Source organism: Cardiocondyla obscurior, linkage group LG02 (assembly GCF_019399895.1).
Source record: "Cardiocondyla obscurior isolate alpha-2009 linkage group LG02, Cobs3.1, whole genome shotgun sequence".
In the NCBI taxonomy this organism is placed as follows: Eukaryota; Metazoa; Arthropoda; class Insecta; order Hymenoptera; family Formicidae; genus Cardiocondyla; species Cardiocondyla obscurior.
Genome location: NC_091865.1, coordinates 5,268,890 through 5,284,230, shown reverse-complemented (window position 1 = coordinate 5,284,230; position 15,341 = coordinate 5,268,890).

Sequence of the window (15,341 nt, the reverse complement as noted above, 5' to 3'; positions counted from 1 at the left end):
TTGACAAAATACATGAAAAAGCGAAAATAAAACGATCGACGCGCAAACTCTTTTGTTAAATCTAATTCGAGCAATTCGTTGTTTTATTATCAGAATCGTGAATCTTGCAAGCAATTTGATCGTTTTCATTTAATTTGAAAAAAAACATTTAATCTTGTTAGACAAGCAGGTCGATGTAAACGTTATGTACGTACACAATCGACGCGACAACATTTAGTCGACCTGCTTGACTCTAAATACGTTGAGAACGCGTATACATACATTTGTCTAACGTGTACATATGTATGTATACTTTGTTATAACTGATACTTATAATTAATTTAATTTCTCAATTAATAATAATTAATAATGTATGTTGACAGTCTTTTTAGCTCAATGTCGTCAAGATGAGACGTTTCCTGACAATATTTTATGGAGCGACGAGGCAATTTTTACTTCAAATGGAATTTTTAATTCTAAAAATTTCATTATGTGGCAACATCAAAATCCACACGCCGTTCGTCAGTGTGCCTTCCAATTTAGATGGAAGTTAAACGTCTGGGCAGGAATAATTGGCAATAGAGTAGTAAGTATTTTTCTTACATAAAAATTATATTAAAAAACCAAATTTTAAATACTTGTATTATTAATTTGCAGATTGATCCGTACTTTTTGCCTCCGCGCCTCGATGGGGAAAGATACGCGCAATTTTTGGAAAATCATCTTCCAATTTTGTTAGAGGAGCTTTTTCTACAAATGCGGCAAACGATGATTTTCCAGCACGACGGAGCACCACCGCATTATTCACGTCGCGCGCGAATGGTCTTGGATCGACACTTTCCGGATCGGTGGATAGGCCAAAATGGTCCAATTTCGTGGCCAGCAAGATCTCCAGATCTTAACGTCCTCGATTATTTTGTGGGGATACATAAAATCGAGTGGAGAATGTGCGCGATCGTAATGTAGAAGAGGTACGCGAAAACATCATAGCGGCCTTCAATACAATTACGCCGAACGTAGCACATCGCGCTACTCGTCAAATTATTCAAAGAGCACGATTATGCATTCAACAACAGGGCAACCATTTTGAGCAGCTAATGCACTAATTTTTAACAGTGGATTAGGCCTATTGGGGACACCACTAAAAAAACGCGCCAAGCTATCTACCTCGCGAGGTGGTGTGGAAACGATAGCGTTTTCATACCGCAATAATAGAATTTCCATAGTCAAAACAATTAAAAAATAATACTTTATTCATCAGGTTGCTTATCTATTAAAGTTATAATAATAAAGACATTAAATCAAGTAAATAATCGCGAACACGAATAGAAAATAAACCCTACAATTTCCTTCGCGCATTGCTCGATGCTTGAATAGATAATATACATTAACGCGATAATAGCGTAAGCTGTGATTTCGGACGGCCAAACCTCTTCCCTCACCATGCGTCGTCGCTTCCCTTACCCGCGCACCGTCCTCCGACTCGCCTAAGAACCGAACCGCTTAATCTATGATTTTTGTAAAGTCGCGTGGGATGGGCCGTACTTCCAGCGTCTCGGTAGCTTTCAGCGGCGCGTTCTTACTCGCACGGGGGGCGTCAAATCTTTACATGTTATTTTCTCGGTTATTTACGCCTAACTTACAAAACCGTATAGGACTTTTCTACTTATTTTTCGAAGCCCAACCTACAGCTAAGAACTTTTTTATATCAACTGGGACACCCTGTATATATTAATCGCTGTGTGTGTATGTGTATGTCGACTATTTCAGTACATGTATCGCTCGGTGTACATACTTGTGGGTGATATATATCGTAAAAACATTTAAAACATAAAACAATATTACACCACGAACATTTTATAAATGCTGCTTCTTTGCACGCACATGGTTTATTTAACGAGGCTACGGAGAAGCAAACTTCATTTACATTTAAAAAGATCGGTTTTTCTGGTAGTGAAATTAATTTTGATGCGTACCACGCATATTTTATCATCGAAGTAAATATTGGTGCGCTTAACAGATAATGCACAAAAGAATAAATTTTTAGTGCATCTTCTCTAGTAGAAATTTCACGCTTTTCTTTTAACAAAATTGTAGCATTCTGTAAACTGTTGCACCAGAGTGGTGCACGGGGTCCGTCCTCCGAATATTACACTTTCTAGTGTAGGAGGTGTCATGGAGTTTTATACAAATAAATATATTTTTAGTCGTATAAAGTATATATTTGAGTTTATTTCTCCTTGATGTTTCGGTGATAGAGTTACGAGTCGCTACCTCGAACTCTTGAACTGACTTGCACGAGCTTCGGAGCTCGTGCATTATATATTATTATTTTTTGATCTTGTCAGCGAAATAGCAGAAAGAAGTGGCCGCGTGCTCTACTGCCTTCTGCTGATAGCGCGCGATGTCGAAAGGCTGACAAGACGGATTCTTGAGCTCAGCAGATTCCAACAGTTTGGCAATCTGCTGAGTTGTGTATAAAAAATGTGTCGCGCGTGGTGGTCAAAGACCAACGTGCGCTGTCGGGTTACAGCATCCCTCCCCCCTAGAGGAAAAGAAAAAGACTGAGTATCTCAATCTTTTTCTTTTTACAATTCATAATTATTATATTATATATTTTTATGCTTCTTCGTTCTCCGTCGCAGCGGAGTATTTTACCTTTGGTTTTAGCGTTCGCGGCGGAAGGGCAGGAGTTTTATTTCTATTACATTTTTTAACTATTGTGATGGTTATAATTACAATGATGGTTATTGTTATGAGGAATGTACCGCCGCTGGTAGAGTACACAAGTATTTTATGTATAGGTATCTCGTTTGCCTTGTCTACTTCGTCGTCTAACTCGTCGAGGCTATTTGTTAATTGTTGTAGTTCTCGCGGGTTAGATATAATTGTTTCGCCTTGTAACTCATTCTGCTTTAATTTGAGATTTCTTAATATAATGTTTTTTCGGTCGAGTGTCAGGTTGTATGCAAGTAAACGTGCCATGATATGTGATTCATGCACGCTTTTGGTTCGTATTGATATGTCAGCTGTTATTACCTGACATTCGCCGAAAATAGTAAGTTTACCGGTGTTCTTGATGTTAATAATATTCCTCGGGTGGTTTAAGCAAAATATCTGGATCTCCTGTTCTTCCGTAGTTGAGAATATCCATGATTGAGCTTCGTGTAGGGAGATCCATATGGTCGCTCTTGATAGGAGGTGTCGGGTTTTGCACTGCGTCGGTTGTCGATCCGGTCTCGTGAGTGCTTGTATTTCGCACGGGGCATTTGCCTTCGCGTGGTATATTGGATGGCTCTGAGTGCACACGTACTGTTTGTCGCTGCGTTTGCATTTTTCTAACTCGGTCGCGGTTAATTTTAGGTAGTTATTATTTTCTTTGTCAAAAGCGATTATTTCATTGTCGTTATTTATGACGTTGAATATGTTTTCACCACTATACACGGGAATTGCCGTGACTCGCATTACTTCAAAATTTTCATATCCCACTATCGGGATTTTTATAATTGTTATTATTGCATTTCCTTTGTAATACGCGCTGATCTCTGCGTAATCATGGATATTGTACCAACTTTGTTCGTTGATACAAAATGGGAAGTGATTTCCCCTTCTTAATTTTCCTGCGGCTTTTTTTAGCTTCGCTAGTATTTTTTCTAACGGAAATAACCGCAGATTCAGCATGTCGGATTTTGAATGTGTCAAGAAATCCGTAATGTCGTGCACATCATTTAATGTGTCTGTGATCAATGTTCTTACGATAGACACGAAATCTAATGCGTACAGTCGGCGTGTTATCTGGTCGAGTTTCCAGCTCACTGCCGCTATCGCGTTAGCTAGATTTTTAATATGTTGGTCCATCTTACTTTCTGTTTTTTGGATGTGACCTATCGTTGTGTTCAGAATTTTTATCTGATTTTTTGCGATATGTTGCAAAGTTTGTTGTTGCGAGTGTAGTATTTCTAGTTGTTCCGCAATTTGTTTCTCGTCGTCTACGTCCATTAGGCCAAATAATGCTTCTCCCGCTTTCCCGACGAAATCAATTAGACTTCTCTTTTGTGTTGCGGACCCATATATAACTTGCAGCCGGTTTATTGCGGTTGTTAGTTTGTCGTATTCGGCAAGCGTTGTATATAATAGCTCGTTGCACTTGCCACCTATGTTTTCTTCATGTGCCTCATGGAAGTAATTGCAGTTTTTCTGCTTTTTCCGTGTAATTTTGTATTTTCTTGTATCGCTCTTAGATGGTTGAGACATCTGTCATAATTACGAACTTCCATGTAGACGTTGCCATTTGCAGAAATCCCTAGCTCTCATAATATAATCCGGGGGTGTGTGTAAACCGGGCGAGAGAATACGGTGGTGAGCGTGTATCCGTGTTTTCTTCTAAGTTCCTGGCTTGCGTTATCGTGAACGCAAGTCTGAAAAATGAGTAGCCTTTCTTACTGTGTGTTAGTTTTGATTTTATATTTTTATGTGGAAGTGTCTGTCAGTGTCGTGGTGTCCAACGTCTACAGTGGGAACGTCTTTTTGATGAGGTGAGTGCATATTACGATTAAAATTTCACTTATCTAAACTTTTTATTTTTTGCACGGCTCAAGTTCTTTTTTCCTTCACTGCTGCCTTCTAATTTCAGAGACTCTTTAGTCTGTCTTGAGCAGTCTATCGTTAACGAGTCCGTTTTTGCGTGTTCTTTTTTCAAAAAAAAAAGTAAAAATTTTTTATTTATTGTGTTTTTTTTTTTTTTTTTTTTTTGATATATATACATATATGTGATGTGTGGTGGTCGGTTTTTTATAACTTCCTCTTGTTTCCAGTGAGTGAGAACGTGTCGTCTGAATGCTGTCGGTGTGATGAGCCCCGATTTGCCCCCCTGTGTTTGGGGCATAGTATGTCGCGGGCTTGCCTCCATTTTTGCCCGCGGTGCCGGAGCACCTATGCTCCTCGGTACTGCGAGGAGTGCTCCGTGGCTGCTTCGTCGCCTAGTTCTACGGCGACAACGGTGCCGGAGCACTCGGCAGGCTCGTCGACTTTGACCGGGGGGGCACCCGTGGGGCTGCCGCCCCCTTTGTACATGCCGCCCATCGGTGGATTCCCTCCGATGGTCTGCAGTGAGCTTACTACCGGGGGGATCGTGGTGGAGAAGATACCTGAGTTTTCTCATCTTCCCCCCTTCTCTCCGGAGGATCAACCATTAAGCCCCCTGCCATCGGAGGCATCTTCGCGGATGTCGTCACCGGTGGAGCCGAGGACGCCGGATACTGATCCTCCGGCCCTGGATCCTCCTTATCGGTCGCTGCCCCCCGAATCGCCGCCGCCACCGTATTCTTTGGTGGCCTATCGTTCGGGGGTGTCTGCGGCCCCGGACCCAGGGTCATCGCCGGCGTCTCCTTATGGTCTGCGGGAAGTCATCACCCGGGTGGAGGACCGGGACCTGTGTATGCGGCTCGCCGAGAATGGGTCTCGCACCGTCGATGTCCTGCAATCTGGTGAGTGATTTTTTTTTATTTGCCGCTTTTGGGCTTTGAACTCTGTTCCTTCCTGCTGTTGATCCGTCGTCCAGTCCCCTCATCCAATGCTCCTGGGTATCAATTTTCTGTTTGCTCTGTGGCATGACTCTTCTTTTGCTTCTTCTCTCTCTTTCTGTTTTACCGACTCACCATCTCCTTTTCCTTTTAATGTTCGATAAATAGTTTTAACCGGTTAGCGTGAACGCGAATGGTTTTCCTTCCCTTTTTTATCGTATAATTTATTTCGCCGTGTTTTTCTATTATTACGTATGGTCCCACCCATTGCGCGTCGAGTATCTTTGATCGCCCTCGCCGTACTGCTTCGTCGTGTAATAGTACGGAATCTCCGACTTTGAATGATTTAGGGTTTGTTCGTATGTCGAAGTTTATTTTTGCTTTTAATTTTTCCTCCTTAGCGTGTTCTCGCGCTAAGAAATTCGATGCTCGTAGCCGTTCTCGGAGTTCTTGTACGTAATCTCCGTACGAATACGTTTGCTTTGGTGTGCCTGACACTGCTGTAGGCAGCAAAGCTTGGTGTCCATAGATGAGCTCGAATGGTGTGAAACCCGTAGCTGTGTGTGGCGTGGTATTATACGTGAACATAGCATACGGTAACCATTCGTCCCAATCTGTTTGTTCCTCGTTTAGATAATGTCTTAGATATTCGGCGAGTGTTCTGTGCGATCTTTCCAATGCGCCATTTGTTTCAGAGTGGTAGGCGGTTGTTTGTATTTTTTCAATTTTTAGTAGCTTGCAGATTTGTTTAAACATTTTGCTTGTAAAATTCGTTCCTTGATCCGTGAGTAGTTTCTCTGGTATTCCATGCTCGAATACGATCTTCGTTATAAATGCTTTTGCCACTGTCAGCGCTTCTTGGTTGGTAATCGATATCGCCTTACTAAATTTCGTTAAGGCGTCTTGGAACGTTAATATATATTTGTTCCCTTCGTTTGACACAGGGAGTGGCCCGACAATATCCAGGGCGCATTTCTCAAAAGGTCGTTTAGGCGTATCCGTGATCGTTAGTGGCATTTTTGTTTGCCTACTTAATTTATTTTTCTAGAATGTTTCACATCTCTTTATGTATTTTTCGACATCCTTTGTTAGTCCGTGCCAGTTATGTTTTAATCTCAATCGATTTATTGTTCGTCATACTCCCTGGTGTCCTCCCAGTGGAGAGTCGTGATATTCTTTTAAAATTTTTTCTTTTTCTTCCGTCGTATAGTCTCGCGTTTCAGCGGTCGTATTTATGCTGACAGTTTTTTTGAGCGGCGGGTTTCTACTGAGCGCGTCTGCGTTCGTATTTTTCTTTCCTGCCTTGTGTAGAATTTCGTATGTATATTCTTCTAATTTTAATCGCCATCGGATTAATCGCGACCCTGGGTCATTTACATTAAAAAGCCAGGTTAGTGGTTTATGATCCGTAATGATGGTGAATTTTGTTCCGTAGATGTATGGCCTAAAATGTTTGACGGCCCAGACTATGGCTAGTAATTATTTTTCAGTTGTTGTGTAATTCTTCTCCGCTTTATTCAATATGCGGCTTGCATAAGAGATCGGCCTGTCTTCTCCGATTTCACCTTGCGAAAGTATGGCTCCGATTGCTTGGTCGGAGGCGTCCGTTGTAATTAAAAATTTTTTCGCAAAATCTGGGTAATTTAATACCGGCGCGGTAGTTAATTTTTCCTTGAGCATTTCAAATGCTTGCTGCTGCTCTATCTCCCACTTAAATTCTTGGCCTTTTCTAGTTAGATTCGTTAATGGTTTTGCTATTTTTGAGAAGTTAGCGATGAATTTTCTGTAGTATCCGGACAATCCGATAAAAGATTGAATATCCTTGATTCTTTTCGGAGTCGAATAATTTCTTACGACAGATATTTTAGACGGGTCGGGCCGTTATCCGTCTTCTGCTATTATATGTCCCAAGTATAGGACTTCTTTTCGTAGAAATTCGCATTTCCCTGGTTGTAATTTTAAATTGTGTTTTCTTAACCTTTTAAAAACTTCTTTTAGTCGTTCATTATGCTCGTGGAGAGTAGGGCCGTATATTACTATATCATCAAGGTATACCAGACACTTGATGCCTTGTAAACTAGATAAGACTGCATTCATCAGCCGTTGAAACGTGGCTGGTGCATTTTTTAGTCCGAACGGCATAAGATGAAATTCGTAATGCCTCAGGGTTGTTGAGAAGGCGGTTTTGTTCCGATCCATCTCATGCATCGGGATCTGATGATATCCTGATGCTAAATCTAACGTGGAAAAGTACTTTGCTTGTCTTAGTTGATGTTAGGAATCGGAAATGAGTCTCCAATTGTGATCTCATTTAATTTCCGAAAATCCACCACAATCCGAACTCTGGGATTTCCATTTTCGTCAGCTTTTTTCGGTACTACCAGAATGGGTGCATTCCATTGGCTGGTACTTTCCCGTATTATTTTTTCTTGTAGCATTTTTTGTATTTGATTGTTTATTTCCGTTTTATATCGTTCAGGCAGTCTGTATGGTCTACTATTTATTGGTTTTGCTTTTTCATCCATGGAGATTTCATGTGCTACCGCGTTAGTACATGTTAAGGTATCTCCGTCTAAGTAGAATGTGTCACAAAAGTTGTCACACATTTCTAATAGGGACTTCTTTTCTTCCTCGTTTAAATGTTCGGTGCGTAAGGTGTCTCTCAATCTTTTTTGTCGTGACTGTACGGGCTCCGAGTCACGCGTTCCGCGCAACACGAGTATTTCTTCTGCGTCAGCGGTTTTAATTCTTTTTATATCGACGTTCGGCGTGCTAAGGACAATTTCGTTGTCCGAAATATTTAATATACTTACCGGACAGATATTATTTATGGGTTCAACCAGGCAGCTTCCCATAAATACTCCGGGTTTGCATACTTTCGCCTGAATGATCCCGATGTGGTCGGTATTGGTGATGGCTCGGCAGATTGTCTCGCTGCGAGGTGGCAAAAGGATCTGTTCGTACGGCATTAATTTAAATACGGTGTTATCCATTGTAAGGGTGCTTCTTTTTAAATCGCATACTGCTCCTTGTTTTTCCAGGAAGTCCATTCCTAGTATTCCCTCATAGTCCACGGGGAAATTATCTTTTACTATGTGTGCTTTATGTATTATTTCTGTGCGGCCTAGATTAATTGTGGCTTTGATTCGTCCTAGCGTGATTGCCTTATGTCCGGTTACGCCTGTTAATGTTAATTTGTGGTCATTTAAGGGAGTGCGTCCCTTCAATTTTCCCACTTTTATTATAGTTATAGTTGCACCTGAGTCTAACAGGAAAGTTATTTTCCCTTGCTTCGCTTCCTTTACTGGCAGGGTGATTAATTTTAGCCTGCGTGCTTTTTCCTGTGTCATCATTTGCGATACTTGATGCTTCCTTACCGTTTGCGTGGCCCACGTTGTCGAGTGTCTTTCTTCGTCGCTGCTATCGGCGTCTTGTGCGTACGCTCGTGTCGTGGTATTCACCTCGCGTTTTCTACGGTTATTTGACGCTTCGCGCGTGGCGCGGGTCGGGTTACGCGAGGTTGTTGGTCGCCCGTGGATCTTCCAGCACTCTTCGCGTATATACCCGTTGATATTGCAATGCGTGCAATACTTCGAGGTCGCATTTACTTTTTCGTTTGCGTCGGCTCGCGATAACGAGAATCGTTTTGCGTGACGGCTATTTTTACAGTCGCGTCCCGTATGTCCTTGTTTTCCGCATTTTTGGCAATTTATGCTGCTCCGTGAAATTACTGGCGGGTATGATTTTTCGTTTTCCGAGTAAACCCGCGCGGGGGTTCCCTGTTGTCGTTCTTCAATTGTGGCTCCTGTGACTACCTCAGAGAGGGTCGTGTAATTGCGGGAACGGTTAATCATTTGGAGATGCTTGTGCAATCCGTTTTGATATACGACCAGTACTTGTTTTTGTAGAGCGTTCCAAATACCTAATTTTTGTTCGTGCGAGTATGCGGCATCGTCACTCAATGCGTCGTATAAATCCGTCGTTAGTCGGTCTGCTCTTGCTCCGAATGCTTGAGCGCTTTCGCCTGCTCGCTGTTTTAATTTAAGGAAATCGATTTGTAGGTGTACGACTCCTTCCTTTTGTAAATATGCTTCTTCTATGGCCTTTATAAATTGCCGGAAATTAGTTATTTTCTTTGTTTCAAATCGCATTAGGGCGCGTCCCCTTAATTTTGTATATAATACCTCGGCTAGTAATAACTTTACTTGCGTTGGTTTGATTCTGCGCGCGGCGAATTCGCAGGATCGTGTGAAGTCGCGGACCTCTCTTGCGTCTCCGTAAAAAGTCGGGACTATCTTTACTGCCTCTTTTAATGATATAAATTCATCCGACTGATCGAGTGTAAGTCTCGCGTCCTCGTCGTCGTTCTCTTCTGGTATTTGATCTATCATTCGCGTGAGCTGTAACTCGGGTTTTACCGCGTTAAGCCCGGCTTCCATTCGATCCATCCTCTTGTTTATCTCTTGCATTGCTTCTAGTAGCATGAGAGTGGTGTCGTTTTGTGAGATCTCGGGTTTCGAGTTCGTAATAGGAGAGGAATGAGCGTGCTCGGATTGCTCTTCTTCCTCTGTATTTTCTTTAGGCGGATTTTCACTTCCCGAAGGTCCCGGAATTTCAGTTTCATGTCCTTCGTCAGTGATTGTCAGCATGAAATTTTTTCCGTTGGCTGTGCGGATAGTCGTTTGTGCGGAGGGGCGCATTTGTCTGTAGGGTCTCTCAATGTTTTCGTACGTTGCTGTCGGATCGTGGTTAAATTCGTCACTCGAATCATTAAAAACGTCCGTATGCCATGTGGCAGTAGGTTTCGCAGCGTGCTTTCGCGACATTTTACTTTTTGAATTTTCGTCTCTGCAAATTTCGCGGTTGCGTTTGTTTATAGCGTCTGCCAAAACAGGAAGTCAGTCGTTTGGTTTTTTGTAAGAAAGATTTTTTCGTTAACTTACAGTAGTAGTATAGAACGCATGCTGTCTTCTGCTGGTTCTCTCCTTTTGCTTATGCTTGTGTATTTGGCGGGTACCGTAACGTGAGCTGCTTGGCTGTCTTTCTCGTTGACGTTGTCCTCACCTTGTTTTATCTTTTTGTTTCAGCCGTGTACTACCAGCAACACCGGGCGGTGTAAGGGCGAAAAATTTTTTTTTTTTTTTTTGCTTTTTCTTCGGGGGGGCGGATCCCACCGTTGCCACCAATTTGTTGCACCAAAGCGGTGCACGGAGTCTGTTCTCCGAATATTACACTTTCTAGTGTAGGAGGTGTCACGGAGTTTTATACAAATAAATATATTTTTAGTCGTATAAAGTATATATTTGAGTTTATTTCTCCTTGATGTTTCGGTGATAGAGTTACGAGTCGCTACCTCGAACTCCCGAACTGACTTGCACGAGCTTCGGAGCTCGTGCATTATATATTATTATTTTTTGGTCTTGTCAGCGAAATAGCAGAAGGAAGTGGCCGCGTGCCCTACTGCCTTCTGCTGATAGCGCGCGATGTCGAAAGGCTGACAAGACGGATTCTTGAGCTCAGCAGATTCCAACAGTTTGGCAATCTGCTGAGTTGTGTATAAAAATGTGTCGCGCGTGGTGGTCAATGACCAGCGTGCGCTGTCGGGTTACAACAAAACGTTTAATAATATTTTTTACTTGACGATAAAAATATACGTCGCACGGTTGACAAATAGGAGTACATTTCGGCGGAATTGTTTTCGATGTACAAGTTGTTTTTCCCATTTCGTCAACAAAAATTTCATTATAAACCGTCATATCTGTTTGCCCTCCCCAAGAATCAATAATAAAGAGAAATTTATTATGTTCAACATATGGTAGATAAACATGTGTTAAAAAATCTTCTTTATAAATTTCTTTTGTAAGCTTTCCCGATTTTGAGCAAGTTACATATATATTTTTAAATTCGATGGACCAAATTTCCCTGTGGGTTCTTGCATACATAAAAATACTTGCGGTAAAAGTTTTCCGGATGCTGTTAATGAGTATTGCGCCGTATATGAATGTGTCATTCGATTAAAATGACTTTTTTTGACCAAAATATTCTTTACTCCTTTTTCCGCTAGCGTTCTATTGTACACCATTTGATATTGACATCCCGTTTAGTTGGTATTTATAATGTAACTTGGATCAAAATCGGGAATGATTACATTTATTTGATGTTGAAATTTTTGTACTGCTTGCATCGTTTCCTCCAATGTCGCACAATCTTTGGAACTAACAAAGCGTGTTATTGAACGTTGTTTGATTCTATGTTTGCTCTTGAACCTGCTTATCCAAGGCATGCTTGCTTTAAAGTTGAAATCTTGCGATAACATTGAAATTGCAGCAGCCATCGCCCATTGTTGTACAGTTCTTGTTGTTACCTGTACATTGTTATATAGAAATATTTAAATAATTAAAATATTACGTTTCTATTTCTATTTATATGTTACTTATTTATTTATTTGCTTACTTGTTCTAAAATTCTCTTGCTTCAATAAAATGGTTAAATGTTTCGGATTCAATATGTTTCTATTTGTCGAAAGATGTTCCTCCTTTTTTTACGTCATCTTCTCATTCCCGAAGCCTCTTCATACTTTGCAAGCGAGCACAACCATGTCGTTGAAGAGTTTTCAAATTCCATTTTGGATGTGCTGCTGCCAAAGCAACTGTTTTTTGTTTATAAGATAATGGAATATATTCAAATGACGTTGATGGCTCCTCTGGCTCATATTCCGAATATTCCGAACTGTCATCACTCTCATTTGTGTACTATTAATTAATAAGAAAATAAATTGTTAAAAAAAACTAGCATCAATAATAAAAATAGCAAAAATATTGATAGAAACGGAATAAAACATGCCTCTTTATATTCTTGTTCTTCATCAGTTTCATTGAATGCAATTAAATCTTCATCAATAATAATTTTTCTATCCGCTAACATGTCAATTATTGTTTTAAAAAATTCTTCTCCAAGTGCAATAGAAGCTGCTGATATTTCTTTTGGTGAAGAATCACTAATTAAATCTGCCTCTTGCAATAATTTTTTACAATAAATTAATGCATGCGCCAGATTTTTTTTATTTTTTGATTGTTCCACATCTGATTCCGACGATTGAGGAACATCTTCCTCTGCACTGGAACTCGTTGCATACTCCATTTTCACTTTTAAAAACTTTCTTTCTACACGGCAGTCGTCACTAGACTGACAATAATGGTAAAAATTTGTCCCAAGTAAACTAACGGTTACAATTTTAAAATAGGGTTCTACCAACGGTCTGGCAATCTATTGTTGAAAACCGGTCTGCAGGAAAAAATTTCCCTTTGTGTTAGGTATGCGTAAGGAGAGGAAATAATAATGAATTGAACACAGAGAGGTTTCTGGTTAGTGACTGCTGACTGACTTTATTACAAGATTCTTTGCTACATGTTTTCTTTTTTCGAATAAATGACGCATAACATCTCTGATACATCCGAGCTCGGATTACTTACAACGGTCTATCATATAATAATAACTCATATAACATGTATATTTTTAAACATACATGAAGATTGCTTTTTTGTAGCCTCGTTAAATAAACCATGTGCGTGCAAAGAAGCAGCATTTATAAAATGTTCGTGGTGTAATATTGTTTTATGTTTTAAATGTTTTTACGATATATATCACCCACAAGTATGTACACTGAGCGATACATGTACTGAAATAGTCGACACACACACACACACACACAGCGATTAATATATATTTGGGATCTCACAGGTTCGCGGGTTAGGAAGCGCGCAGGGAACACAGTAAAATACCCAAGAATAAAAATTAATGAAATATAATTCTAAACTCGATAAAAGAAAATTACAAGGTAACAAAGAACGGTAAGATTCGATATAAAACTAGTCGTGTGCGCGAGGTACGACTTCTGGTGCTGGACTGACGCTTCGACGCATCGCCAGCAGAGAAGTACGAAGAAAATTCCTTTGTGGCTTATCAGCCCTTTGTCTTTAAAACGGGACTTCTCGGTGCATCATCCAGGAGATGATGCAACGCTGCGTCAGCGGAAGCTGACGAAAGAGCTCCCGTTGCCAAGCCGGGCTGTTGCTAGGCAAAGGAGACAATGGGGAAGACAGTGCGCGGCACTAACAATTGCTTGCGACGACGGCCGGTCACAGGTGATACCGGTCCCGTCATCTGCCGGGGTGCAGGCAAATCTGCACCCACATATATATTATTTTAATAAAATATAATATATTGTAATATAAAGTATTTTATTTTTCATGAATTAAAAGTATGATTAAACATATATGTATATAATAATTATTTTTTTATTAAATACTACAAATTAATTTATTTAAATAAAATATTTATTGCGACGTTTTAATTACATACAGGGTGTTTGATTCGAGGTGTCACGCCCGAAAAATTTAGATAGAGAATTAAATTTTAAGAAAAAAAGTCCTGTACAATTTTTTAAAATTCTTTATCGTTTTTGAGAAAAAAACTAAAATATGTTAGCGTAAGAGTGACAAAGAGAACACGCGGATTGAGCGCGACAGACGACGGCTAGTATTTTTAAGAATGATAGTAAACCGAGCGGCAATAAGAGAGTCGCGGCGAGTCTTCGCGACGAAGACAAACAAACGCGTTCGCATGATCGATATCATTCACACCGATACTTTAAGGTCGCATTTTATTTATTGTTCACAACGTTCTCAGTAATTAAACGTAAAATAAAAATATTGCAAACGACGTTAAGCCTAACGCACTCTTAATGAGAAGGAAATAATGTGCTATCATTTCCTCACCACCTTGCGGTAGATAGCATGGTGCGTTTTTTTTATAGTGGTATCCCCGGTAGGCCTATTCCACTTTTAGCGCTTAATGTAAAAGTTGTTCGAAGTGCCCTCCCCTCTGCTGTAAGCAGAGTTCGGCCCTTCGAACAACATCGCGCGTCGCACGGTGCACCATTTCTGGCAAAATAGTTGCAAACGCCGCAACGATAGCTTCGCGTACGTCATTTGCAGTCCTATTTCGCTGGGCTCGACTAGATTTTTAATATGACCCCATAAAAAAAAATCTAGTACGGTCAAATCTGGTGACCGTGCCGGCCAGGACATTGGGCCACCACGACCCATCCATCTATCGCCGAAATGCGCATTCAAAACTTCGCGCACTGCCAGGCAGGAATGAGCCGGTTCTCCGTCGTGCTGATAAATTATTCGCCTCCTTGTTCCCAGAGGCACGTCTTCTAATAACCCCGGTAGCACATTTTTTTTAAAATGTTGGTAACTTTCTCCGGTTAATCGTGGAGGAAGGAAATGTAGACCGATCTGAATTGAATAAAAGAAAATATGCGTTACAAAATGTTTAATGAAATAATTTGTTATCTGTTTATACTTACCACTTGATTACCGATGACTCCCGCCCATACATTCACGGTCCATTGATACTGAAATGCTCCTTGTCGTACCATATGCGGATTTTCGTCCGACCAATACAAATGGTTTCTCGAATTAAAAACACCGTTCGGTGTAAATGTAGACTCGTCGGTCCATAAAAAAATATCGGGAAACGATTTGTTTCGCCGACATTTTGCAAAGAACTCTGTAAAATAAATGATTTTTTTAACAATTATTATTCTCTTTAAAACTAAAACGAATATAAATTATTAATAAAAATACCTTTGCAAAACCGGAGCCGCGATCCAAAATCCCTCGGTAAAAGCTGCTGTACTCGTTGGTCGTGGTACAGGTGTAGCATATTTTCTTAGAGAGTATTGTGCACCGCGTATGTTAATAAATTAAGATGATGTGCCGCACGACGTAAACTCATTCTCGACTGATCAGAAAATAAATCGAGCACTCGTTC